The sequence below is a fragment of the Nerophis lumbriciformis genome, linkage group LG08, assembly GCF_033978685.3.
Source record: "Nerophis lumbriciformis linkage group LG08, RoL_Nlum_v2.1, whole genome shotgun sequence".
NCBI lineage: Eukaryota > Metazoa > Chordata > Actinopteri > Syngnathiformes > Syngnathidae > Nerophis > Nerophis lumbriciformis.
Window position 1 is genome coordinate 34,072,155 of NC_084555.2, and position 27,656 is coordinate 34,099,810.

At 42.8% G+C, this 27,656-nt stretch overlaps 1 long non-coding RNA gene across 1 annotated transcript; it reads right to left on the reverse strand.

Annotated features, from left to right (window-relative positions):
* Window positions 1-463: 463 nt before the first annotated feature.
* On the reverse strand, window positions 464-27,438 carry LOC133611300 (uncharacterized). Its single transcript, XR_009815978.2, has 3 exons — window positions 27,338-27,438; window positions 26,960-27,081; window positions 464-604 (listed from the first exon to the last, which is right to left on the reverse strand). It is a non-coding gene; the product is annotated as an uncharacterized lncRNA (long non-coding RNA).
* Window positions 27,439-27,656: the final 218 nt, after the last annotated feature.

Here is a 27,656-nt window from a genome sequence, read left to right on the forward strand (position 1 = left end):
GAATCAGTTAATTGTTGCAGCCCTAGTATGCTTATTTACCAAGAAATGTCCCTTATTTTCAAATACATATTTTGACAGGTATGATTAGAACACACCCATTAATTCTAGCAACGTTTTCAATACAATTTTACTAAATACAAGTATTGTTCAGCAAACATTTACAGTCTTCTTTTAAGCAACCTCAAAGCATGAGTAACTTTACTTTATTGGAATTGTATTATTCATTGATTCCTGTAACCACTTCCCTCCACACTCTGATAACAGTTCGTTGACAGAATGTTATTCATAAAATATTGCTCTTGTTTAACGATGGCGACAAATGTATTAATCTAATCACTTCACTTTATAAATGTCCCTTTGTTTTGAAATTTTAACAACTTGGACTCGCACTGAACAGATTTGATGTTTTTATGGAAAAAAAAATACAAGGACAGTTAGGAAGATGGACCCCTTTTGCAGCCATAAAAGCTTTCATTCTTCCTATGGGTGCTTTGAGAACATTTGTGAGGTCAAGGGTCACCAAGTTTTTTTCACACCAAACTCATCCAACCGTGCCTTTAAGCTTTACAGGGCCACGGTCCTGCTGGAACAGGAACAGCCTGACCTGAAATGTTGGAAGCATAAAATAAGGGTTTCTTGATTATTGAATGCAGTTCAACAGGTGGTCCACAGGGGGCGCACGTCTCATTATAATATGTATGGCATTACACACAAGGCTTGAATCCTCAGCGGCATCTGCCTTGTGGGTTTTCGCTTTTTTCCTCTCTGGGTTTCTGCAGAAAGACTACACATTTAAAATAACTAACATGTTGGCCTTCAAGGAAGAAAGAAGTGCTGGACCAGTGAACTTCTTTTAATGTCCATTTGTGTTCTTACTTAACACAGGGGACACCCCTGTGAGAGAACCGCAAACTGGCAGCTCTGTGGAGCAGGACGACTTAATTGAGCTATCCTGGGAAATCTAATTACAATAATGCACAGAGGATTGTGGGATATTCCCTGTGCTTCTGTTCTAACACCTTGTCCCACACATGAAAGGATGGGCGGAGGGTGAGAGGCATGGCGGTGGAAAAAGACACAATGTGCAACAACTGTAAAACATTTCATGGGAGATGTTTTAATCAGGATTCATGGGCCAGTAAAAAAATGAAACAGCCGCACAGTGAGAAATGGGCCTGGTCAGGACGAAACAATGACAATGTTATTTTATTTGAAAACAGCAGGCATTTCCTTTGATTTCAATGGGTTTATGGCTTCTCCAATGTGGCGTCACGTGAAGGTGGACGGCTGACAAAGCACAGCCGTATTAGCATGAGAACATACTCAATTTGCTATTGCAGCGTCCAGCTGGCGTATGATCATTGCCACATCAGCGTGCAGCGTCATTGAGCAAATCACCTCAATTCAAAGTGACATTTGCAGTGGAGCTCCTTGTTGCCAGAGCCTTATTGTAACAAGCTACACACACACACACACACACACACACACACACACACACACACACACACACACACACACACACACACACACACACACACACACACACACACACACACACACACAAGACTTAACTTGTAAGGATTTCTGAAGCAATCTATCCTCTGACATGCTCATTATTGACATCCTTAATTCTGCACAAAAGTGATCTAACAGGGCTGCCGATATGTTAGCTTGGCCTTTTTCTCTCTCGCAAAAAACAGAGCAAAACACATCAGAACCGTGACCATAGCTATCTGCTGTTTATTCGCCTGTGCCTTTCAAGCAGAACCCAGCTGTTATAATGATGGGACTCTGGTTACATTCACACTGCAGGATATGATGTCCAATTCAGATTTTTTTATTTATTGAATTCAATCTTTTTTTCAGTCCCTCCAAGATTTTGTAGGCTTTTTTGTGGGATGCTGCTTGAAATCATGGCAGCTTTTTCACAAAGTTGCGGCAAAAGTTGCAACGTTTTCAATAAAATTAAATACAGTACATATCACTCATTTACAAATGACTATCCTGTTTTATTGGCTATAACTCAGTGGTTCTTAACCTGGGTTCGATTGAACCCTCAGGGTTCGGTGAGTCGGGCTCAGGGGTTCGGCGGAGGTAAAGACACACCCGACTCATCGTGTAAATAAAAACTTCTCCCTATCTGCGTATTACGGATACGGCAACAGCAGAAGTCAGACTGATTTGCAGGTGTGTAATTTGTTGTGAGTTTATGCACTGTGTTGGTTTTGTTCTTTGAACAAGGTGATGTTCATGCACGGTTCATTTTGTGCACCAGTAAAAAAATATGGTAACACTTTAGTATGGGGAACATATTCACCATTAATTAGCTGCTTATTAACATGCAAATTAGTAACATATTGGCACTTAACTCGTCATTATTAAGTACTTATTAATGCCTTATTCGGCATGGCCTTATTATAACCCTAACCTGCTAACCCTGGCCCTAACCCTCTAACCCTAACCCTAACCAAATAACTCTAAATTAAGTCTTTGTTACTTAGAATATGTTCCCCTAGTGTCCAAAAAACTCTAAATTAAGTCTTTTTACTTAGAATATGTTCCCCATACTAAAGTGTTACCAAAAACATATAACTTTGTCTTGAATTTGAAAAAAAAAAACATTTTATTTTTCACTAAGGAAGGGTTCGGTGAATGCGCATATGAAACTGGTGGGGTTCGGTACCTCCAACAAGGTTAAGAACCACTGCAATAACTAATAACAGTAACAATTAATCATTATTATAAATATAAACACCATAAAAGGCTTTCTTATTGCTCGCTGTCTGTTCTGTCGTTCACAAGCTGCAGACATTCTCTGAAGTGTTTGTCCATCTTAAACGTTCATTTATGTTCCAACACATTTACCCCTGCACGTTAAGAACATTTGTGAACTGTTGAGAGTGATCTATAGCGGTAATTTGCGTTGGTAAATAAGGTGCATAGAGAGACTTTCATTACACATCAACTCTCCCGTCCAAAGGCAAAACCCAGTAACTCAATTTTGGTCAAAACTGAGCTGATAATAATTTTGGAGTTACTAGGTGATATGCTGAACATTCTGAACGAAAATTGCAGGCTGGAATTGCGGATACCAATTAACATCAACAAAGCAGAAATCAAATCTCTGTGAATGGATGGGACTTTAATATAAAATAGATTGGTTTTCGTTTGTTTGATCAAAATCAGCTAGAAGTGAGTTACTAGGTTCTGCTTTTGGACGGGAGAACTTCTCAGGCCTGTAAATGCTGCCTCTTTGCCAGTTCAGGATTGTAAATGAGAACATGTTCTTAATTGCCTTCCCCTGGATAAATAAAGGTTAAATAAATACATGTAAACTAGGAAGTGAGGACGCCTGTCCTGCAAGACAGAGGTAACCGGCCATTGGGCGTACAAGGAGTTTCCTGGTAGGGTCGATCTATAGTAAGCTAATGGAGAATGTTGTGTAAGTGTAAGTACAAAAGTACATCAATTGGGCGAGTTGGCTCAGTATCTGCGCAAGATTACAGATGTGCCAACATGTACATATTTTATGTACCCGTCGTCACACATTTCCAACCTAAATAATATTGTATTTAGCGTTCTGTTTCACCAAGGGTGTCCAAATAGCTTCCCAAGGGCCATGTTTGGCGAGCAGCTACTTTGTTATTGGCTCTTAACATGTTCTGAAAATTAAATGAATTAATTTTAAATGAGGTATATTGAATTTAACACAAACAACTATTTGCTTTATGGCCTATAACGCAAGGGGCAAGGGCAACCATTTTTTCCCCGAAACAGATTAGCTCAAACGTTTGTCCCAGTTCTCTCTTGATGCCATCAGGGGTGTAGCACCACATTCTGGGCCCCCATTAAAGACTCCTAATGGGCTACCCATCCCGCCTTAAACCCAACGTTGTTGCCCCATACACACACTTGCTATCTTTACAAAAAAACTTGAAATATTTTGACCAAGTATTTTTTTTTACATAACTAAATTTAATTGACACTATTTTGCATGTTTTATGTTTTCTTATGCATCACTCAGTCTTAGTATTTTATCTGTTCTAATGGCTAAAAGTTTATTGTTTTAATTACTGGTTTGTACTGGAGCACTTAAATATTTGTTTAAATGAAAAGTGCGTAACAAATACAATATTGTATTATTATTTATTATTTCTGACGGGCGTTGTGGCGCCCTACTCTGTTCTGCGGTCCTTGAACGCACCTTAAAAACACCTAGGTCTCGTATTCCTCTCTTGACTAAGGATGCACAGCTTGTAGGATCAATGTGCAATAGCTTAGTTTCTCTGACAACAATGTATTTATATACGTTTAGAATAGGGTATGTCGTTTCTCAATGGCTAAATATGTTGATGTCTCTTGTTTTCATGTTAGCATTTTAGTTAGCGAGCTGGTGCCAGTCAGTCCGTGAGTTAATCAAAGTGCAGTTATTAATCACGTTGTTTTGATAATTTTAATTTAAAACGCTAATACTAACTGTTTTATCATTACCCTTTGTCGTTACATCCTTAACTGATACATATTAGATTATCATCTTTGAATGATACCAATCATAACACTCCATCATTAATATAATTATATTATTAGTGCATCTTCTGGGGGTTAAAAATTTCCCTGTCTTTAAAAAAACTAGTGACGCCTCTCTATGTAACTTTAATCGAGGGTCTTTGAACGCACCACAGTTATGTGCAATGAGTTGCAAAAGGGAAACTTGTCAGTACATAACTTTCTCCAATGCTGCCACAGGTAAATTCATTATACTTTGATCTTTCTTTTATCACCTAATCCTTGTTTCAAAATGCTGGAGCTGTGTTTGAATGCTTAAAAGTGAGTTTTGATGACATTATGACGCCATTAAGGGTTTCGTGTTCACAGCTAGTTTTGCCGCTATCATTTTTACTTTGATTCAAGCAATCATGTTACATTTTCACTGCACATATACTGTACATCATACCATCATGTATAATGTTATTATAATTTGCATATTTAAATGACAAAAAACACATCTTTAAACTTTACAAATGCCCAAGGACCCCCCTGTGCTTGAGGCAACGGCCCCTCTTACCCCTCCACTTCGACGCCCTTGGGTGCCACACTTAATTTGGCATATACACTATATTGCCAAAAGTATTTGGCCACCTGCCTTGATTCACATATGAACTTGAAGTGCCATCCCATTCCTAACCCATAGGGTTCAATATGATGTCGGTCCACCTTTTGCAGCTATTACAGCTTCAACTCTTCTGGGAAGGCTGTCCACAAGGTTGCAGAGTGTGTTTATAGGAATTTTCCACCATTCTTCCAAAAGCGCATTGGTGAGGTCACACACTGCTGTTGGTTGAGAAGGCTTGGCTCTCAGTCTCCGTTCTAATTCATCCCAAAGGTGTTCTATCGGGTTCAGGTCAGGACTCTGTGCAGGCCAGTCAAGTTCATCCACACCAGACTCTGTCATCCTTGTCTTTATGGACCTTGTCATGTTGGAAGAGGAAGAGGCCCGCTCCAAACTGTTCCCACAAGGTTGAAATGTCCAAAATGTTTTGGTATCCTGGAGCATTCAAAGTTCCTTTCACTGGAACTAAGGGACCAAGCTCAGCTCCGGAAAAACAACCCTAAACCATAATTCTGATCATTTGGATGGGTGGCCAAATGCTTTTGGCAATATAGTGTATGTTTGTTGTATTTTAGAAGCTCACACACTCAGCTGGGTTCTGTGTAAAAAGTAAAGGCGGCTTATTGCTGGACCTTTTGTTAAGCTGTAATGCATGTTTGTTTCTCTGTGTAAAAGGAGCTGAAGACAATAGTAAAGCTGCACTCAGGCATTATTGACAATTCAACCGCTTTACATTTCCGCGCTTCCAAACACACTGAACTGAGGAAACATTAAATAAAAAGTGTTTGATTGCCTAAAATAAAATGTATCAGTGGAATTGTCTGTGAAAATAGAGGAGCATATTAAATATGATTTGTGTATGCTTTCCTGTGGAGTCAATAGGAGTGCATGTGTGTTTGAGCAAGGTCAGAAGGACACCGGGGTTGGCAATTGGGGAGCGGTGAGCTACGAAAAAGAGGTTGTGGGGGTTGGGCTGGCGTGGCGGCTGCGCCTGTGCCCAAGGCCAAACCCACACAGACGGACACCGTATTGAAATTAGCAAATGGACTGCATAGTGTCGCTTGCTGCCCCATTTGTGCTCCCCTGCAGATGATATACACACACATGCACCCAGCCAAGGGACGCCGCACTTTTCTAAAGGGCAGCCGTGTGCAGGGGGAGGTGGTGCCGGGGTAGGCGGAGGTGTGTCTAACCTCCCTATGTCCTAAAATGAAATGGGTAGGCTCTTATTTATTTACAGCATGTTTTGCACTCATCTCATAACACTGTAAATTACCTGCATGGTCAAGGTCCACCCCCTCTTCCTCACGAGAGAGCCGAGGGACAGTAAAGCATTTGATTCATTCAGGAATCACATGTGATCTGTCCATTTCCATATATCACGCTTTACAAGTCATATTTTAAATACAAAATCAGGTTTGTGAATATAAATGTGTAAATTATGAGCTAGGCATGTGTGTGTTTGTGCACAGTGGTCTGTAGGCCCTCGACAGTTTTTCGCTGATATTTATGATAGTTCTGCAGTATATCTGGAAAAAGGACAATAGATGTGTGCTGTCCCTTATGCAGTCTTTGGAAGCTGATCTAATACTTAAATTATAGCTTCTTACGGCACTATATATCAGTACATTACAGAATAAATTACTCCATGTTGGCTTATAATAATTAGCACTTTAAAAGAATAAAATGAGACACTTATTTTACAGCAAACCAAACTGTACGTGTCTTTCTGTGTGTGTGCGTGTGTGTACGAAGAGAGAATTCCATCATAGGGAATTCTCGCGGGGCTGACGCTGCTAGTCTCTAGCTACAAGAAGGCGGAGGGGCCTTCCTCCATTATGGCAAACAAGTGCATTTGCTTTAAGGCCAGTGGAGATTTCTAACCTTTGCTTGACACGCTGCAAAAGGTCAAGCCCATCTACAGCTTCCCTCCGGAGTTGAGCCGGACCATTTCCCCCAGCACCTTTGGGCCTCTATAAAATCCTCGGATGAAGGTATCCCAGTCAGGGAGAACGCAGGACACTCCGGCAATGTCCACACAAATATGATGCTTTTTGAAGTGTCACACTTAATTTACTGTCAATCACCAAAAATAACAATGAACAATACAAATACTGTCTCTTTTAAGGCTACTATTATATTTTGGTACAATATTTAAGTGTATTTCCCATGTATTAATTTACTCGTGGCGGGTCACCACAAGTAAAACAAAAAATTAAGATGGAAAAAAAAAAAAATATATATATATATATATATATATATATATATATATATACATAATATATATTAACGCGATAACGTGATTTCCCTCCATTGCGACGTGACCGGATGACTGTGTCGCCTTGGAAACGTTCGAGACGAAAGTAGCGCGCTTTGCAGATCGCAGACTTTCTCACTAGCGCCAATGAGGCTACGGTGTTGCCAGGGTTTGTTTGTTTGTTTTTTAGCAACATAACTCAGTTATGGAATAGATTTTTATCATTTTCTTTCAGGAAATGTCCAAAAAAACTATTCCTCTCATCTGCTACGAACACACTTGACTTCCTGCTTACAGTGTTCTACGCCATTGTCAGCCTCGCGCTGCACAGAGCATTCAGACCAGACCAACAGTAAAGCGGCCAAAAAAGAATTCACAGCAACATTTTTGATACCGTCACGCGTCACGGCATTATTGTTAATACTTTGAAACCGTAATACCGCCGTATCTATAAAACCTTTACACCATTAGTAAATTGTCTTGCACAAGAGCACAAGTTGGTGACTAAGATGGCGGAAGCAGGCATCAAACCTGGAACCCTCAAATTGCTGGCACGGCTGCTCTACCAACTGAGCCACACCGCCCAATTGAAATTAATTTGTGCCATTTCTGTCACATTTAGCCATCATTGTGTGTGACCCCAAGATGCAGAGAACGTGGTGAGGTGCAACAAGTCTTTATTGTGGAACACACAAATGTAGGTACTCACAAAATAGAAGTGAGATCAAAGGTAAATAAAAGGTGACTGTTCTAGAAAGGTAACAAAAAAAAAATCAAAGAAGTAATAATTACAAAAGGAGATACAGCGTGTACTCTTTGTTGTTTTTTCCAAAAACAACTATTGACCATAATTCTCCGATATTCCTGGGTGTGATATACATACTGTACTTTTGACTACACCTGCACTTGAGAAAGCAATAAAAACTGTAGACATCAAATGTCCTCAAATATCAGATAACTGCACACTCAGATGTTGCAATAGTCTTAATAGAGTTGAAAATGGTGTCTCAGTTCTCGGTAATAACGCTGCAATGAGCCTGTGAGGCTTTTACTCCATTTGATGGACGTTTCCCTCCTTATCAGACTTTCTTATCTCCCTTCATTATTTCCAAAGCAGTGTTTAAATTGGAAAAGCCCATAAGAACGTGTAAATACATGGCAGAGGCAATAAAACAGTGAGAAAAGACCCCTCCTCAAAACACACACACATTGTCCATGGTTGGAGGTAGATACATTGTGGAGATAGTTAGAAATATTTCTGTTCCCTTAGTGAGCAGCACAGATAAAGATACAGCGAAGTGAATAAATCTTAAAGGATGGAGAAAAACACTTCACGTGCACTTATAGTGTGGGTGGTATTGTTTATTAGCCAGCTAGCACACCCCTTTCAAGTGTGCACAAACACATTGTTTGGGCTAAAAGCAGCCATTTCTCAACAGGCTTGAAGAGTCGTGGTAGCGTCTGCTAGGGCATTTTTTACTCAGAGGCCTTAATTGGTCAAAGATGACTTCTTGTTTGATGTTTCATTTTACGTTTTATCATCCAATCCAGATTGTCCCCTGACTTGGACTACAGGATAACAGTTAAGAACTACTCATTGTATCTCGCCATCTCACCTTTCACTGTGTCTGTGGTTGCATAAGAGTGTGGTGAAAGTTCCGGAGCAGAACGGCGGGGACAAAGGTCCGTTGATGTGCCATTAGGTTTTTCAGGACAGCTGCTCAGCCATGCATTAAGCGCAGAGGAGAGCAGCCATGTAACCTGATAAATGCACTTAAAACAGTGAAGATGGACAATGAGAGGGCGAAATCTCACACGGCCTGCAGTCGCTGTGCCTGCGAGGCACTTTGACAGCCTATCGATCTACCAAAAAAGTCGTGCAGGGCGGGGCTAGAGGTGTGGGGTCATGTGGACCAACTGTGGAACAGGTACGAGGGAACAATACATGAAAACAAATGCCTAAAAATTCTCTAGCAAAGCATGTCCGGCAGTTTCTCCAAGTTCTTTTGTCGCATGTACAAATGGCCCCTTTGATCAGGTAGTGAAAGACGGAAAAGTCAATATGGAAGAAGCTTAACAGCATGTTCGCCCTCTCCATGGGAAATTTTAATACAAAAAAACATTACTAAACATGTCCTGGGTTCGATCCCCAGGCTTGGGGTCTTTCTGTGTGGAGTTTGCATGTTCTCCCCGTGACTGCGTGGGTTCCCTCCGGGTACTCCGGCTTCCTCCCACCTCCAAAGACATGCACCTGGGGATAGGTTGATTGGCAACACTAAATTGGCCCCAGTGTGTGAATGTTGTCTGTCTATCTGTCTATCTTGTCCAGGGTGTACCCCGCCTACCGCCCAAATGCAGCTGAGAAGGCTCCAGCACCCCCCGCGATCCAGAAAGGGAATGGATAGATGGATGGATTAATCAGTGTTATTTACACAATGAAGGAAAGAATACAGTGGTACCCCACCTAATAGATACTTCGAAATATGAGCCGTCTCTCGGCTATTGGTTATGCTTTAAAGGGGAACTGCACTTTTGTATTTTATTTTGTGAGACAAGAACACACGTGTCTCTCTTTTTCATGAATTCTAAATCGTAAATAAACACCAGCAGTAGGTGGCTATCAATGCAGCTAATGAGGATCCTGTTGCGCTTGTAATGCGAAAGCAAGACAACTTGAAGTATCTTTGACACACAAAAACGTGTGCGCCGTTTATTCATCAAAGAGAATGAATGACCGCTTACTAGGGGTGTAACGGTACGTGTATTTGCATTGAACCGTTTTGGTACGGGGGTTTCGGTTCGGTTCGGAGGTGTACCGAACGAGTACACATGCTAGCAGTGACCGGGCTAGGACAACATGTAAAAGCCAGAGCTGGAAGACCCTCCTGCCATGCTACCGCTCCCTCACCTCGCTCGCCCACACACTCACCTCACATGCTGTCACATATTAAAGGGCCACACACACACACATACGCTACTGTCATAACACATTTGAAGCGTCGCCACCGCATTCAAGCAGCCTCTCCTCGGCGAGTCAGGCAGGGCTAAAGTAATACCAGGTTTGGTTTGGTGGCCACGGATGAAGCGCTGGCTGTCCAAAGTCGGGACCCGGGGTGGACCGCTTGCCTGTGCATTGGTTGGGGACGTCTCTGCGCTGCTGACCTGTCTCCGCTCGGGATGGTCTCCTGCTGGCCCCACTATGGACTGGACTCTCACCCCAATATGGACTGGACTCTCACAATATTATACTACATCCACTCGATGTCCATTGCACCGGTCGCCCTAGGGGGGAGGGGGTGGGGGGCTGGGGGTCCCCACATCTGCGGTCCTCTCCAAAGTTTCTCATTGTCCCATTGGGTTGAGTTTTTCCTTGCCCTGATGTGGGATCTGAACCGAGGATGTCGTTGTGGCTTGGCAGCCCTTTGAGACACTTGTGATTTAGGGCTATATAAATAAACATCGATTGATTGATTGATTGCTCTCCATGGTGAATGCTACACATTACTTTTACAAACCCCGTTTCCATATGAGTTGGGAAATTGTGTTAGATGTAAATATAAACGAAATACAATGATTTGCAAATCCTTTTCAACCCATATTCAGTTGAATATGCTACAAAGACAACATATTTGATGTTCAAACTGATAAACATTTCTTTTTTTGCAAATAATCATTAACTTTAGAATTTGATGCCAGCAACACGTGAAAAAGAAGTTGGGAAAGGTGGCAATAAATACTGATAAAGTTAAGGAATGCTCATCAAACACTTATTTGGAACATCCCACAGGTGAACAGGCAAAATGGGAACAGGTGGGTGCCATGATTGGGTATAAAAGTAGATTCCATGAAATGCTCAGTCATTCACAAACAAGGATGGGGCGAGGGTCACCACTTTGTCAACAAATGCGTGAGCAAAATGTCGAACAGTTTAAGAACAACATTTCTCAACAAGCTATTGCAAGGAATTTAGGGATTTCACCATCTACGGTGTGTAATTTCATCAAAGGGTTCAGAGAATCTGGAGAAATCCCTGCACGTAAGCAGCTAAGCCCGTGACCTTCGATCCCTCAGGCTGTACTGCATCAACAAGCGACATCAGTGTGTAAAGGATATCACCACATGGGCCCAGGAACACTTCAGAAACCCACTGTCAGTAACTACAGTTGGTCGCTACATCTGTAAGTGCAAGTTAAAGCTCTCCTATGCAAGGCGAAAACCGTTTATCAACAACACCCAGAAACGCCGTCGGCTTCGCTGGGCCCCGAGCTCATCTAAGATAGACTGATACAAAGTGGAAAAGTGTTCTGTGGTCTGACGAGTCCACATTTCAAATTGTTTTTGGAAACTGTGGACGTCGTGTCCTCCGGACCAAAGAGGAAAAGAACCATCCGGATTGTTATAGGCATAAAGTTGAAAAGCCAGCATCTGTGATGGTATGGGGGTGTATCAGTGCCCAAGACATGACTTACACATCTGTGAAGGCGCCATTAATGCTGAAAGGTACATACAGGTTTTGGAGCAACATATGTTGCCATCCAAGCAACGTTACCATGGACGCCCCTGCTTATTTCAGCAAGACAATGCCAAGCCACGTGTTACAATAGCGTGGCTTCATAGTAAAAGAGTGCAGGTACTCGACTGGCCTGCCTGTAGTCCAGACCTGTCTCCCATTGAAAATGTGTGGCGCATTATGAAGCCAAAAATACTACAACAGAGACCCCCGCACTGTTGAACAACTTAAGCTGTACATCAAGCAAGAATGGGAAAGAATTCCACCTGAGAAGCTTAAAAAATGTGTCTCCTCAGTTCCCAAACGTTTATTGAGTGTTGTTAAAAGGAAAGGCCATGTAACACAGTGGTGAACATGCCCTTTCCCAACTACTTTGGCACGTGTTGCAGCCATGAAATTCTAAGTTAATTATTATTTGCACAAAAAAACTAAAGTTTATGAGTTTGAACATTACATATCTTGTCTTTGTAGTGCATTCAATTGAATATGGGTTGAAAAGGATTTGCAAATCATTGTATTCCGTTTATATTTACATCTAACACAATTTCCCAACTCATATGGAAACGGGGTTTGTAAATTACTTCATTACTTTACTACTGCAATTATTATAGTATATTATATTGTATTGTTTTCCATACAATATTTCTGATCTAAAATTTAGTTTTTCTTTTTAAAAAGGGATGTTTTAAATGTGGGTGTTTGTCGGGGGTGGGGCAAGCACAAATCAAAATGATTTAAATGTATCTGTGTTGGCCCTGCGATGAGGTGGCGACTTGTCCAGGGTGTACCCCGCCTTCCGCCCGATTGTAGCTGAGATAGGCTCCAGCGCCCCCCGCGACCCCAAAGGGAATAAGCGGTAGAAAATGGATGGATGGATGTATTTCAATTGCAGATAGTGTTTAGACTTACCAGCTATGTCAAAGAACCAACTGAGCTTAAACTTTAATGTACTACTGAACTTTCATCTTAAAACAGCACATCAATGATACAGAAAGCATAACAGGCCTACATTTATGTGGATGAATGCAGTGTTGCCAACTTGGCAACTTTTTTTGTAAACAGCTACTAGCGACAAATCTAGGGACTTTTTCCAGTGTTATTGGAGACTTTTTTGTCGTGAAAGCGCGCAGCTGTTACCGTACTTTCCTCAACAAGCAGTGACGGAGGCTGATGTGAGCCTCTTCCCCATTCCAAAGCACTCACAGGCGGTCAGCTGGTGGTGCTGCTGTGCGAGCAGAGCAGAGAGCCTCACGGGGCGGGAATTGTAGCGGTTTACACAAATCATTTGCCGTCTGGACTTTTATGATGCGTTCCATTTGTACGGGGAAGTCGGAATTTCCGATTTTCTAGCCGGAAGTTTTGACTGGAATTTTAAAATGCAAATATTTATTTACTGTCTCACTTACAGTAAATAAATCACTTAATTTAATTAGCCTACTGTACACAGCCTCAATCACTTGCTCATCTAATCTGTGTGTGTGTGTGTGTGTGTGTGTGTTTGTCACTGTGACAAAAGTTTAAGTTTTTAAGCCTCCGGACTGCAAATGAAATGTGCATGTACAAAGCTGCCACTTTTTCCACCTTGGTTTACAGAGCTCGAAGATCTCTATGAGGAACCCAGATTTCCCTCGCCCGGACACGGGCCAGGCCCGGAGGTGGGGCACGATGGCGAGCGCCTGGTGGCCGGGCCTGCCCCCATGGGGCCCGGCCGGGCACAGCCCGAAGAGGCAACGTGGGTCCCCCCTCCAATGGGCTCACCACCCATAGCAGGGGTCATAGAGGTCGGGTGCGATGTGAGCTGGGCGGCAGCCGAAGGCAGGGCACTTGGCGGTCCGATCCTCGGCTACAGAAGCTAGCTCTTGGGACGTGGAACGTCACCTCGCTGGGGGGGAAGGAGCCTGAGCTAGTGCGCGAGGTGGAGAAGTTCTGGCTAGATATAGTCGGATTCACTTCGACGCACAGCAAGGGCTCTGGAACCAGTTCTCTCGAGAGGGGCTGGACTCTCTTCCACTCTGGCGTTGCCGGCAGTGAGAGGCGACGGGCTGGGGTGGCAATTCTTGTTTCCCCCCGGCTCAGAGCCTGCACATTGGAGTTCAACCCGGTGGACGAGAGGGTAGCTTCCCTCCGCCTTCGGGTGGGGGGACGGGTCCTGACTGTGGTTTGCGCTTATGCGCCAAACCACAGCTCAGAGTACCCACCCTTTTTGGATTCACTCGAGGGAGTACTTGAGAGTGTGCCCCCGGGTGATTGCCTCGTTCTACTGGGAGACTTCAATGCTCATGTTGGCAGCGACAGTGAAACCTGGAGAGGCGTGATTGGGAAGAATGGCCGCCCGGATCTGAATCCGAGTGGTGTTTTGTTATTGGACTTTTGTGCTCGTCACAGATTGTCAATAACAAACACCATGTTCAAACATAAGGGTGTCCATATGTGCACTTGGCACCAGGACACCCTAGGCCGCAGTTCCATGATCGACTTTGTAGTTGTGTCATCGGATTTGCGGCCTCATGTTTTGGACACTCGGGTGAAGAGAGGGGCGGAGCTTTCTACCGATCACCACCTGGTGGTGAGTTGGCTGCGATGGTGGGGGAGGATGCCGGACAGACCTGGCAGGCCCAAACGCATTGTGAGGGTTTGCTGGGAACGTTTGGCAGAGTCTCCTGTCAGAGAGAGTTTCAATTCCCACCTCCGGAAGAACTTTGAACATGTCAAGAGGGAGGTGCTGGACATTGAGTCCGAATGGACCATGTTCCGTACCTCTATTGTCGAGGCGGCTGATTGGAGCTGTGGCCGCAAGGTAGTTGGTGCTTGTCGTGGCGGTAATCCTAGAACCCGTTGGTGGACACCGGCGGTGAGGGATGCCGTCAAGCTGAAGAAGGAGTCCTATCGGGTTCTTTTGGCTCATAGGACTCCTGAGGCAGCGGACAAGTACCGACAGGCCAAGCGGTGTGCGGCTTCAGCGGTCGCAGAGGCAAAAACTCGGACATGGGAGGAGTTCGGTGAGGCCATGGAAAACGACTTCCGGACGGCTTCGAAGCAATTCTGGTCCACCATCCGCCGCCTCAGGAAGGGGAAGCAGTGCACTATCAACACCGTGTATGGTGAGGATGGTGTTCTGCTGACCTCGATTGCGGATGTTGTGGATCGGTGGAGGGAATACTTCGAAGACCTCCTCAATCCCACCAACACGTCTTCCTATGAGGAAGCAGTGCCTGGGGAGTCTGTGGTGGGCTCTCCTATTTCTGGGGCTGAGGTTGCTGAGGTAGTTAAAAAGCTCCTCGGTGGCAAGGCCCCGGGGGTAGATGAGATCCGCCCGGAGTTCCTTAAGGCTCTGGATGCTGTGGGGCTGTCTTGGTTGACAAGACTCTGCAGCATCGCGTGGACATCGGGGGCGGTACCTCTGGATTGGCAGACCGGGGTGGTGGTTCCTCTCTTTAAGAAGGGGAACCGGAGGGTGTGTTCTAACTATCGTGGGATCACACTCCTCAGCCTTCCCGGTAAGGTCTATTCAGGTGTACTGGAGAGGAGGCTACGCCGGATAGTCGAACCTCGGATTCAGGAGGAACAGTGTGGTTTTCGTCCTGGCCGTGGAACTGTGGACCAGCTCTATACTCTCGGCAGGGTCCTTGAGGGTGCATGGGAGTTTGCCCAACCAGTCTACATGTGTTTTGTGGACTTGGAGAAGGCATTCAACCGTGTCCCTCGGGAAGTCCTGTGGGGAGTGCTCAGAGAGTACGGGGTATCGGACTGTCTGATTGTGGCAGTCCGCTCCCTGTATGATCAGTGCCAGAGCTTGGTCCGCATTGCCGGTAGTAAGTCGGACACGTTTCCAGTGAGGGTTGGACTCCGCCAAGGCTGCCCTTTGTGACCGATTCTGTTCATAACTTTTATGGACAGAATTTCTAGGCGCAGTCAAGGCGTTGAGGGGATCTGGTTTGGTGGCTGCAGGATTAGGTCTCTGCTTTTTGCAGATGATGTGGTCCTGATGGCTTCATCTGGCCAGGATCTTCAGCTCTCACTGGATCGGTTCGCAGCTGAGTGTGAAGCGACTGGGATGAGAATCAGCACCTCCAAGTCCGAGTCCATGGTTCTCGCCCGGAAAAGGGTGGAGTGCCATCTCCGGGTTGGGGAGGAGATCTTGCCCCAAGTGGAGGAGTTCAAGTACCTCGGAGTCTTGTTCACGAGTGGGGGAAGAGTGGATCGTGAGATCGACAGGCGGATCGGTGCGGCGTCTTCAGTAATGCGGACGCTGTATCGATCCGTTGTGGTGAAGAAGGAGCTGAGCCGGAAGGCAAAGCTCTCAATTTACCGGTCGATCTACGTTCCCATCCTCACCTATGGTCATGAGCTTTGGGTTATGACCGAAAGGACAAGATCACGGGTACAAGCGGCCGAAATGAGTTTCCTCCGCCGGGTGGCGGGGCTCTCCCTTAGAGATAGGGTGAGAAGCTCTGCCATCCGGGAGGAGCTCAAAGTAAAGCCGCTGCTCCTCCACATCGAGAGGAGCCAGATGAGGTGGTTCGGGCATCTGGTCAGGATGCCACCCGAACGCCTCCCTCGGGAGGTGTTTAGGGCACGTCCCACCGGTAGGAGGCCGCGGGGAAGACCCAGGACACGTTGGGAAGACTATGTCTCCCGGCTGGCCTGGGAACGTCTCGGGGTCCCACAGGAAGAGCTGGACGAAGTGGCTGGGGAGAGGGAAGTCTGGGCTTCCCTGCTTAAGCTGCTGCCCCCGCGACCCGACCTCGGATAAGCGGAAGAAGATGGATGGATGGATGGATGGATGGTTTACAGAGCGAGATGCAAATGTAATATTTCTCCGCTGCCATGTCAAGCTAGTATAAATCACTGCAACGTCCCATTTTCGTCATTCATGTTAATAAGCAAGTGATTAGATTTGGTTCGATAGTGAATATCACAACCCTCCATTCTTTTGATCAAATGTGATACTAAAACATTTAACAATGCAGAACAAAATTGATTAAAAAACAACTAAGAATCAATAGAAGAAATATAATTTGCAGTTCTAATCATAGTTATTTTTTTAAACTCACTTTTGTATCTCTCCTACAGCATCCCTTGCAATCAATTATGCAAATGAGGCTATGACGTCATCTAGCGACTTCGAGCGACTTTTAGGACAATCAATAACTACTTTTCCTTGAGGAGTTGGCTGGATGATTGTTTTTTAGAAAAACACTTTTTGTTAACACAACAAAATAACATGATGCAGAAGGTGTTAGAATAAAACGTTAAGTGCATAGTCTCTTTGCTCATGCATAATGAAACCAAGTTAATATAGATTCAAAAATGTATTAAAGTTCATTGTGATTAATCAAAATTAATAAAGAGTTACCCTGCGATTTATTATATAATTTTTTTAATGGCTTTACAGGCGGAATGGGTTAATCACAATAACTACATTGCTAGCCACTTCTTGCTAGCGTTTTTTTTAGAATAAAAATACATAAAAAAAAGAAAGACATGTGTTCTTATGTAGCTTTTGTACAAGCCAAATACAATACAATTATATTTAAATAGGGGACAATATTATTTTATAATATTTTTTGTTTGACAGCACTCAGTGGCCTAGTGGTTAGAGTGTCCGCCCTGAGATCGGTAGGTTGTGAGTTCAAACCCCGGCCGAGTCATACCAAAGACTATAAAAACGGGACCCATTACCTCCCTGCTTGGCAATCAGCATCAAGGGTTGGAATTGGGGGTTCAATCACCAAAATGATTCCCGGGCACGGCCACCGCTGCTGCCCACTGCTCCCCTCACCTCCCAGGTGGTGATCAAGTGTGATGGGTCAAATGCAGAGAATAATTCCGCCACACCTAGTGTGTGTGCGACAATCATTGGCACTTTAACTTTAACTTTAAAATAAGGAACACAAAGATACGCTAAGAAAATAGCCCACACCTCTGCTTTGTGCTGTAGGTCAGCAAACTGTGGTCTGTAGGTTGGGACTCCGCAAATGTATTAATTAACTAATTAAAGTTATGACATAAGGTTAAAAAGTGCATTTTTATAATTAAAAACCACCAGATCAATAAATAAAATCATTCTGAGCTAGTAACTCCCACTAACATTAGCTATCTAGCAAGAGACAAAGTAACCTTGTTTTTCTAACCATGGGTCTGAGTAAAGTGACTATGAAGGAAAATGCTGAGAAAAAGCACAAGATATTCATTGAATTAACAAAATAAAATATTGAAAAATATGGTCAAGGTGTGTTTGTAGTCGACTTGGCGAAGCAGTTAGTTTATCAAGGCTAGTCTGAACCATACTGAAGCAGAATAAGCTGCTAACGTTGTGGCAAAGTTAAAATGATATGTAAAGAAGAAAGCTTGTGTGTTTAACAGAAAAGCAGATCATTAAAAAGGTATCGTAAAATAATTCTGCTCTCGAAGGTAAATACTGTACTTTATTAAAGTTAAAGTACTTAAAGTACCAATGATTGTCACACACACACTAGGTGTGGCGAAATTTGTCCTCTGCATTTGACCCATCCCCTTGTTCATCCCCTGGGAGGTGAGGGGAGCAGTGAGCAGCAGCAGTGGCCGCTCAGGAATCATTTTTGATGATTTAACCGCCAATTCTTACCCTTGATGCTCAGTGCCAAGCAGGGAGGTAATGGGTCCCATTTTTATAGTCTTTTGTATGACTTGGCCGGGGTTTGAACTCACGACCTACCGATCTCAGGGCGGACACTCTAACCACAAGGCCACAAGGTTACTTCACAAAACTACTGTATTTGTTTTGTAGTAAATGGGTTATACTTGTATAAGGCTTTTCTACCTTCAAGGTACTCAAAGCGCTTTGACACTATTTCCACATTCACCCATTCACACACACATTCACACACTGATGGCGGGAGCTGCCATGCAAGGCGCTAACCACGACCCATCAGGAGCAAGGGTGAAGTATCTTGCTCAAAGACACCACGGAGGTGACTAGGTTGGTAGAAGCTGGGGATTGAACCAGGAACCCTCAGGTTGCTAGCATGGCCACTCTCCCAACCGCGCCACGCCGTCCCCTTCTATTCTATAGTATTGTTTTTTTTAAAGAATATTCACTGTCTTGAGGTTAAATTTTCTTACTAAAAGGCATTTTACATGTGCTTTTGGGGGCCGGGGCACTAGTAACTACTAAGATAAGGTACCAATGTACAGTATAGAGTTTGGTTTTATTATGAAAAGTGACAGAAGTGCAAAATGTGGCATGTGTCCTTGGCAACAAATGTATTAAGCCTGAGGCTGAACGAACTCTATTACAATGTTTGCTTTTCTGTTACCATTATGTTAAAGTTGAATGTTGACTCTGACTGTTCCAGTCTTGTTAGTCTTCATTTTCTGTAAGCTTTAAGATTGGTTAAGGTCTGAAGTATTTAGGTCGAACTACTGCAGGATTTCCCTAACATTTAATTGATTGTGGCGTGGCGCCACGGCAAAATAAAAGTTGACACACCGTAAAAATGAAGGCATTTTACGTGAAAATACATTTAAGTAATATATTTGATGAATTAATAGATATAGCCTATTATTTAAGTACTATTGACTAGTGATGCACCAAACATTTGGCCAACGAAGTGCTTTGACCACCGATACAGTACTGCCGAAATGGGATGTTGTGTGACATTGGCAAGACACACGCCATTGTCTGGAGTGGAGGCAGCATGTCTGGGACGTGGACGTACTTGAATATGTCTCAGATAAATCAGGGCAGAAATCTACAAAACATGCAATGTGCAAATATGAAAAGGACAGTGGCGTTCATCTTAAAGTTAAAAGTTAAAGTTAAAGTACCAATGATTGTCACACACACTAGGTGTGGTGAAATTTGTCCTTGCATTTGACCCATCCCCTTGTTCACTCCCTGGGAGGTGAGAGGAGCAGTGGGCTGCTGCGGTGCCGCACCCGGGAATCATTTTTGGTGATTTAACATGGCGTCACATTAGTGCCAAAAATCCGAGCGCATAAAAACTGTTATCGCGCGCTGATTCTCCACTTCGTGCGCGCGCGACACCCTTTTGCGCGTGCGTGGTGCCTTTTTGCGCGCGCGCGGTGCCTTTCTGCGCGCGTGCCGTCTTGGTCTGTGCGCGCTCCGTGTACTCCTGGCATCTCTCCTCGCGCTGTCATGTTTCTTTTTGGCACTTTGGGGGTGGGTATGCTTAGACGGCCCCTCCTTTCTGATTGGCTCTGAGCATTTTTCATATGACCAATCATTCTCCAGCGTAGCAACGTTGTAGCCATCTTACCTCGGACAGCTAGCCTCAATCATTACATTGATGTCAATGGTACATGTACTAATTAAATTACCATAACTTGCTCGATTTTCGACCAATTTACAAACGGTTTGCCTTGATACAAATCTTATTACATGTAGATATGACATAGGATGCTGTACCTGTTGAAAAAACCTCTTTCGCTTTAAAAAAAAAAAGACTTAATTGTGCAACATAGTTGTGTAGGGTCAGTGTTAGTCAGTTCTCTGATTATTTTAAACTGTTTCAGAATACATTATTAAAAGCTATTTTTAACATTTTAAAAACAAAATTCAAAGATTATTTCATTAATTTTATGGCTGAATCAAAATAAATTCCATAAATTAGAAAACAAATGTGAAAATATAAAATAATGTTATGGTTGTATGTTATTGCTGGTGGACCAGTTCTGGCTGAAAGATGTGATTATGGTGTTTGTTGTCTTATTATTTATTTGGGTCACATTTTGTATTACTCTGTATTGTGTTTATGTGGTATGAAATAACCTTCATCAGCGCGCAACATTTTTTTATCCACTTCTTCCTCTGTAAATCTTGATACATATTGACGATGACCCGCCCTGCTATACTTCTGATTGGCTCTGAGCATTTTTCAGCATTTTTCGCCTGACTAATCAGAAAGAAGGGGCCGTCTAAGCATACCCGCCCCCAAAGTGCCAAAAAGAAACATGACAGCGCGAGGAGAGATGCCAGGAATACACAGAGCGCGCACAGACCGAGACGGCGCGCACAGAAATGCACGGCGCGCGCGCAGAAAGGCAACGCGCGCGCGCAGAAAGGCACCGCGCACGCGCAAAAAGGCACCACGCGCGTGCAAAAGGGTGTCGCGCGCGCGCACGAAGTGGAGAATCAGCGCGCGATAACAGTTTTTATGCGCTCGGATTTTTGGCACTAATGTGACGCCATAATTTAACCCCCAATTCCAACCCTTGATGCTGAGTGCCAAGCAGGGAGGTAATGGGTCCCATTTTTATAGTCTTTGGTATGACTCGGCCGGGGTTTGAACTCACAACCTACCGATCTCAGGGCGGACACTCTAACCACTAGGCCACAGAGTAGGTGGGGCCTGGTGTCTGTGGTAAGACCGAGGCGCCGGTGTTCTATCGATTTCGGCAACCCATCAATTTGGCCAACCCACCGCTCCTGAGCATGCGTGCGCATGCGCCCAAACGCAAATATTTCAACTATTTTCCTTAAACAAAATACTCATCAAAAACAGCAGCTCTCTCGTGTGGACTCCTCATGTAGACATACTCCACAAGTAAGTAGTCATTTTAAATGACAAAACCCAAAACCAGTAAAGTTGGTACATTGTGTAATTTGTAGATAAAAACAAAATACAATGATTTGCAAAAAAAAAAGTTATATTTCATTGAATAGACTGCAAAGACAAGATATTTAATGTTTGTACTGAGAAACGTTTTTTTTTTTCCAAATAATTATTATCTTAGAATTTAATGGCAGCAACACTTTGCACAAAAGTTGGCACAGGGGCATTTTTACCACTGTGTTACATGGTCTTTCCTTTTAACAACACTCCGTAAATGTTTGGGAACTGAGGAGACCAATTTTTGAAGCTTTTCAGGTGGAATTTCCCATTCTTGCTTGATGTACAGCTTAAGTTGTTCAACAGTCCGGTGTCTCCGTTGTGGTATTTTAGGCTTCATAATGCGCCACACATTTTCAACGGGAGACAGTTCTGGACTACACGCAGGCCAGTCTAGTACCCGCACTCTTTTACTATGAAGCCACGCTGTTGTAACATGTGGCTTGGCATTGTCTTGCTGAAATAAGCAGGGGCGTCCATTATAATGTTGCTTGGATGGCAACATATGTAGCTCCAAAACCTGTATGGACCTTTCAGCATTAATGGTGCCTTCACAGATGTGTAAGTTGCCCTTGTCACAGATGCTGGCTTTTGAACTTTGCGCCTAGAACAATCCGGATGGTTCTTCTCCTCTTTGGTCCGGAGGACACGACGTCCACAGTTTCCAAAAACAATTTGAATTGTGGACTCGTCATACCACAGAACACTTTTCGGTTTTGCATCAATCCATCTTACATGAGCTCGGGGCCAGCAAAGCCAGCAGTGTTTCTGGGTGTTGTTGATAAATGTCTTTCGCTTTGCATAGTAGAGTTTTAACTTGCACTTACAGATGTAGCGACCAACTGTAGTTACTGACAGTGGTTTTCTGATGTGTTCTTGAGCCCATGTGGTGATATCATTTACACATTGATGTCGCTTTTTGATGCAGTACTGCCTGAGGGATCGAAGGTCCGTAATATCATCACTTACGTGAAGTGATTTCTCCAGATTCTTTGGACCTTTTGATGATACTACGCACCGTAGATGGTGAAATCCCTAAATTCCTTGCAATAGCTCGTTGAGAGAAATGTTCTTAAACTGTTCGACAATTTGCTCACACATTTGTTCACAAAGTGGTGACCTTCGCCCCATCCTTGTTTGTGAATGACTGAGCATTTCATGGAAGCTGCTTTTATACCCAATCATGGCACCCACCTGTGGGATGTTCCAAATAAGTGTTTGATAAGCATTCCTCAACTTTCTCCGTCATTTTTGCCACTTGTGCCAGCTTTTTTTAAACATGTTACAGGCATCAAATTCCAAATGAGCTAATATTTGCAAAAAATAACAAAGTTTACCAGTTCGAACACTAAGTATCTTGTCTTCGCAGTCTATTCAATTGTATATAGGTTGATAAGGATTTGCAAATCATTGTATTCTGTTTTTATGTACGATCTACACAACGTGCCAACATCACTGGTTTTGGGTTTTGTATATTGCATCCATTGTATCTTCTACATGTACATGTTTGTTTTAATCGCCATTTAAACAGGAATATTGATATTGGAGACAATTACAGTGTGAGGTACTTCACATTGCATACTAATGGACACTAAGCATTTCGACAAAGCGTGAGGAAGTTCACATTTGACGCAAACAATGGGAGCTTTCATTTTCTTTTTAATCACCGTTTAAACACAAATATTAATTATGTAGTCAATTACAGCGTGAGATAATTCACATTGTATATTAACGGAAAATAAGCAGGTACACAAATAGAGTGAGGAAGTTCACAAATCGACGTTTTGAAACTTATTTATGTTTTTTACATAATCTCATTGAAAGAGGTAATAATTGCAATTATAGAGTGGGAGTGTTATTTGTTATACAAATCGGCATTTTGAAAGTTAAAGTAGCATTTTTTTACGTGGCTGCATAATTCAATAGACACCACTATCGAGTTACGCAACTGCTTGTTTTGACAGAACACCGCTGGTGTGGCTCCTCCAACCGTAGCACACACCTATCCCCGCTTTGCCCACCCAGCCTGACTGATCCAGTCCTTGGAGGCAATCCTTGTCCGAAAGTTAGGGATCCAACTTACTGAATTCCCTTACCCGCCTTGTTTTGACATACCAGAGGCTGTTAACTTACAAGCCTTGCTGGGGACAGTGGTGATTGCCCTAAGACTGCAAGAGAAGCTCAGCTTCCCTTAAACTATAAAAAGTGGTCAACTATGTATTCTCTATTGTGTTTGTCTATTACATTAACTAAATATGCGCAAGAATGCATTGAACTTTTGGCCAGAATCAGCTACTATGGCGACAGACTTTCTTCTAATTCATTGTGGTACAGTAAAAGTGCATTGACTGCAACTGTTTCACTGCAGCCAAACTAGACAATCATTGGATAAATGCTCGGCTTTGTCCCGCAGACGGACGCTGAGCGTCTCTGGATGTGAATGAGAAGTGGGCTCGGCCTCGGCTGGCCATGATGCCGCTTGATAATTGGAAGAAGGCTGAATCTCTTTCTGATTGACGGCAAAATGAGAGAAACAGCAATTTTGAAATATAAAACAATGCCAGAGCATTTTTCAACTTTTATTTCGTGTTCATATGGAGAATTTTACAATTCTTTGTGTGAAGTTTTATTTGTAAAATTTAGTATCTGTATATATTTCATATGTTATTGGAGACTGTGTTCAGGTTTAGAGAGTAGCTGGAAACGAGCTTCCCCTACTTGAAAGACCAGCAGCTGCCACTGTTATACACACATATTAACAAATGAAAAAAATAAAGCAAAACGATATGAGAAATCGAAATAACAGATTTGTTTTTATATGTATGTACATTTTTAAAACCTTTTTTAAAGAAAATATCAACGATTCTGCAAATTAAATGATGGTGTCCTATTGGATCCGCTCTCACCGCCACAAGTATATTGGCAAGCAAGGGGAAACACTGCACTGTATGAGTAATTCCTCTGGCATCTTGTAAAAATGGCAGAATGTACTGTATTTATTATTTAGTCAGCATAAGGTGTCCGTGGTCCCAAAAGTTTAGGAATGCCTGATTTATAGGGGACAAAAAAATGCAACCAAAACATCAACTACATAATATGAATTTCCCTGCAGTCTTCTGTAGGTGATGTCAGCAGGCTGATGCAGGCCCACCCACATTTTGGAGTTAAAAACTTCTTAGAAAATAAGCCTAACATACCTCATGTGTCTAATATTTGGGGAGGTGGGGGAATTGTACCTATAGATATAATTTTTAGGCCTAGAACTATGAAATGCGTGCAAATATTTTCAGCACCAAAGGGGCCCTCTAAAAGAGTTATATTATGATTTTTTTTCTACATTTAAAACAGTTCCTTGTGGTCTCCATAACATGTAATGGTGGTCAAGATTTTGTGTTATGTTTTACACACCATCTTCAAGCCGCTTACTGACTATATCTTCAGGTGGGCAGCCTTACAGTATTTGCGTCTTCTCCCCGTCAGCTATGTTGTATAGAGAGATATAAGTTATAGACATAGACTTAGACGTCCTTTTATTGTCATTGAAATTTGAACTTTACAGTACAGATCAGAACGAAATGTTGTTGCATTAGCTCGTTGTAGTGTAGGATAAAAGAGCAATAAGGTGCAGATATAAATAAATAAATTACTGTACAGATAAACATATTGCACTTTTGCATATGCATCTACGTTTATGGATGTATGCTATATTGTCTTTATATTCCAGCGAGTTAATCCGTTTTTGGGGTGAATTGAGGGGATTATTATGATGCATTCAAGAGTTATAACTATATGCTACTTTGTATTAGAAATGGCAAAAGCGGAGGATGCATGTGCTTGTTGGAGCCAGTCTTCCCCCACAAGAGGATAGAGAAAAAGAAGGAACTTATTGACTACAACGTCGGACAACAATGGCAGCCTGGCACAAAGCTTTTCAGGTAAATATCTACCATATATTGACAAACACGCTGTCACCAAATGGAAAAACATCACAAATTGGGCAAATTTGAATGTAAAATTTGGGAAGTAAAAAGGAAGGCAAGATTGTTTTATAAATAACTAAGCCAGTGGTTCTTAACCTTGTTGGAGGTACCGAACCCCACCAGTTTTATATGCGCATTCACCGAACCCTTCTTTAGTGAAAAATAAAATGTTTTTTCAAATCAAGAAAAAGTTATATGTTTTTTTACTGGTGCACAAAATGAACCGCGCATGAACATCACCTTGTTCAAAGAACAAAACCAACACAGTGCATAAACTCACAACAAATTACACACCTTACACACATTACCATGAATTGATTAACGTGGACCCCGACTTAAACAAGTTGAAAAACTTATTCGGGTGTTACCATTTAGTGGTCAATTGTACGGAATATGTACTGTACTGTGTAAACTGTACTGCTTCATATAATGTATTCTCTTCCTTTGCAATCTGCTAGTAAAAGTTGCAATCGATCAATCAAACAACCTGCAAATCAGATGGAAAATTAGAGGGAACATTGTTTGGGGGTATTCATAATATGCCGATAGGGAGAAGTTTTTATTTATACGATAAGTCGGATGTATCTTTACCTCCATGGCGGAGGCTCCGCCGAACCCCTAAGGCCGACTCACCGAACCCCTTGGGTTCGACCGAACCCAGGTTAAGAACCACTGTTCTACGCAATGTCTCTCCACGGTTTGAGTTGACATTTTCAGGATGTATGCAGATCCCAAAAACAGGCACCAATGGGAAAGAAAAGTTGGTTTTGCATTAAAAAAATCCCCTTTAAGCAGGTTCTGCTATAGAAATAAGTGTATGTGCCTTAAAAACAAGGGGATCAACATAATAAGGGGTCAAAACTATTCCGACAAAGAAAGGATGAGAAGTGTGAGACGGAGGAAAGAAAAGAGAGAGAGAGTGGGGGTGTCCCACTCTTGGTTTCTGTGCCAGCGGCTCTCCTGGGCCTCGGCGTGCTCCCTTTTCAAGCCAAGTGTAATTTGAGCGTGGTCTTGATACAAAGTGTGTGCAGCAGCTCTGTTCAAAGCCAATCAGTCAGCCTGACGTGTAATCCTTTCCTCACCATCATCATCTGTGTTGCTTTGGGAATAATGCAAGGCACGGGCCAAAGCTATAGCTCGCTAACAAGAAGCTGTTTGATTTGCCAATGCAGGTGAATGATGGACTCGTGTCAGGATGATGGAAGTGGAACACATATTTGTTCCTTTTCCCCCTCGAACTATCCCCAATGTTTCCATGTTGAGGATTATAACAATTAATTGGCTAGCCAGACATTATTTCAAAAAGGGAAATTGGCTCATGTAATTAAATAGAGAAGGGAATACTTGAACTCCCTGGAAAATCATCTTCCTGCAACATTACAGCCCCTCCATGGCAGCTAACGTGTGTGTTCCCCGTGACAGATCCATCTTCAACGCTCTTGCTGCAATGATGACGGTCATCGTGTGGCGGGAATGAAAACGACTTACTGCCATCATGTCTGCTTTTTCTCTCTCTTCCTTTGCTTGATTAGAACACAAAGAGTGGATGCCCAGGATGAGCTCAGGGTCATATGGTCACTCTTCTGACTTCTGGTTTGTGGTGAAAGTGCCTAAAATGTAGCAGATATTAAATGACAGTCAATGGTAACAACTTTAAGTCAATAAAATGACTGGCTTAACCTAATTTTGCATTTAAATCCGTCGTCATTGGCAAAATTGGCAAAAGTCGCACACAACCATTAACAAACATGGCGTAGCAATGATTAAAAGGCAATGTATCCTCACGAAAATGCTGTTTTGACCAAACTTAAAGTTAATTTCAATTACAACATGATATATATAAATAAAAGTAAATAGACAAATTACCTCCTTTAAGATGAATACTGTCAAAAAGCGTTGCGTTCTCCCTTAACATTGCAGTCAACGACTAAAAGGAAACCAGTATTTGTTAGGTTTGGCTGTCCTACTCCACTCCTGTAGGGGGCAGTAAATAACATGAACTATGGTTCAATATTACATGAAACGAGTTAAACGTTATATAATTCTGTTTTGATTATTCTAAATATTACAACAATAATTTGCTATTTGGGCAGTACCATTTTTAATTCTACAAGAAAAAAAGCCAAACATTTGAGCTTTAATTAAGACCACTTACAAGTAAAGATAGTCATTTTATAATTTGTGA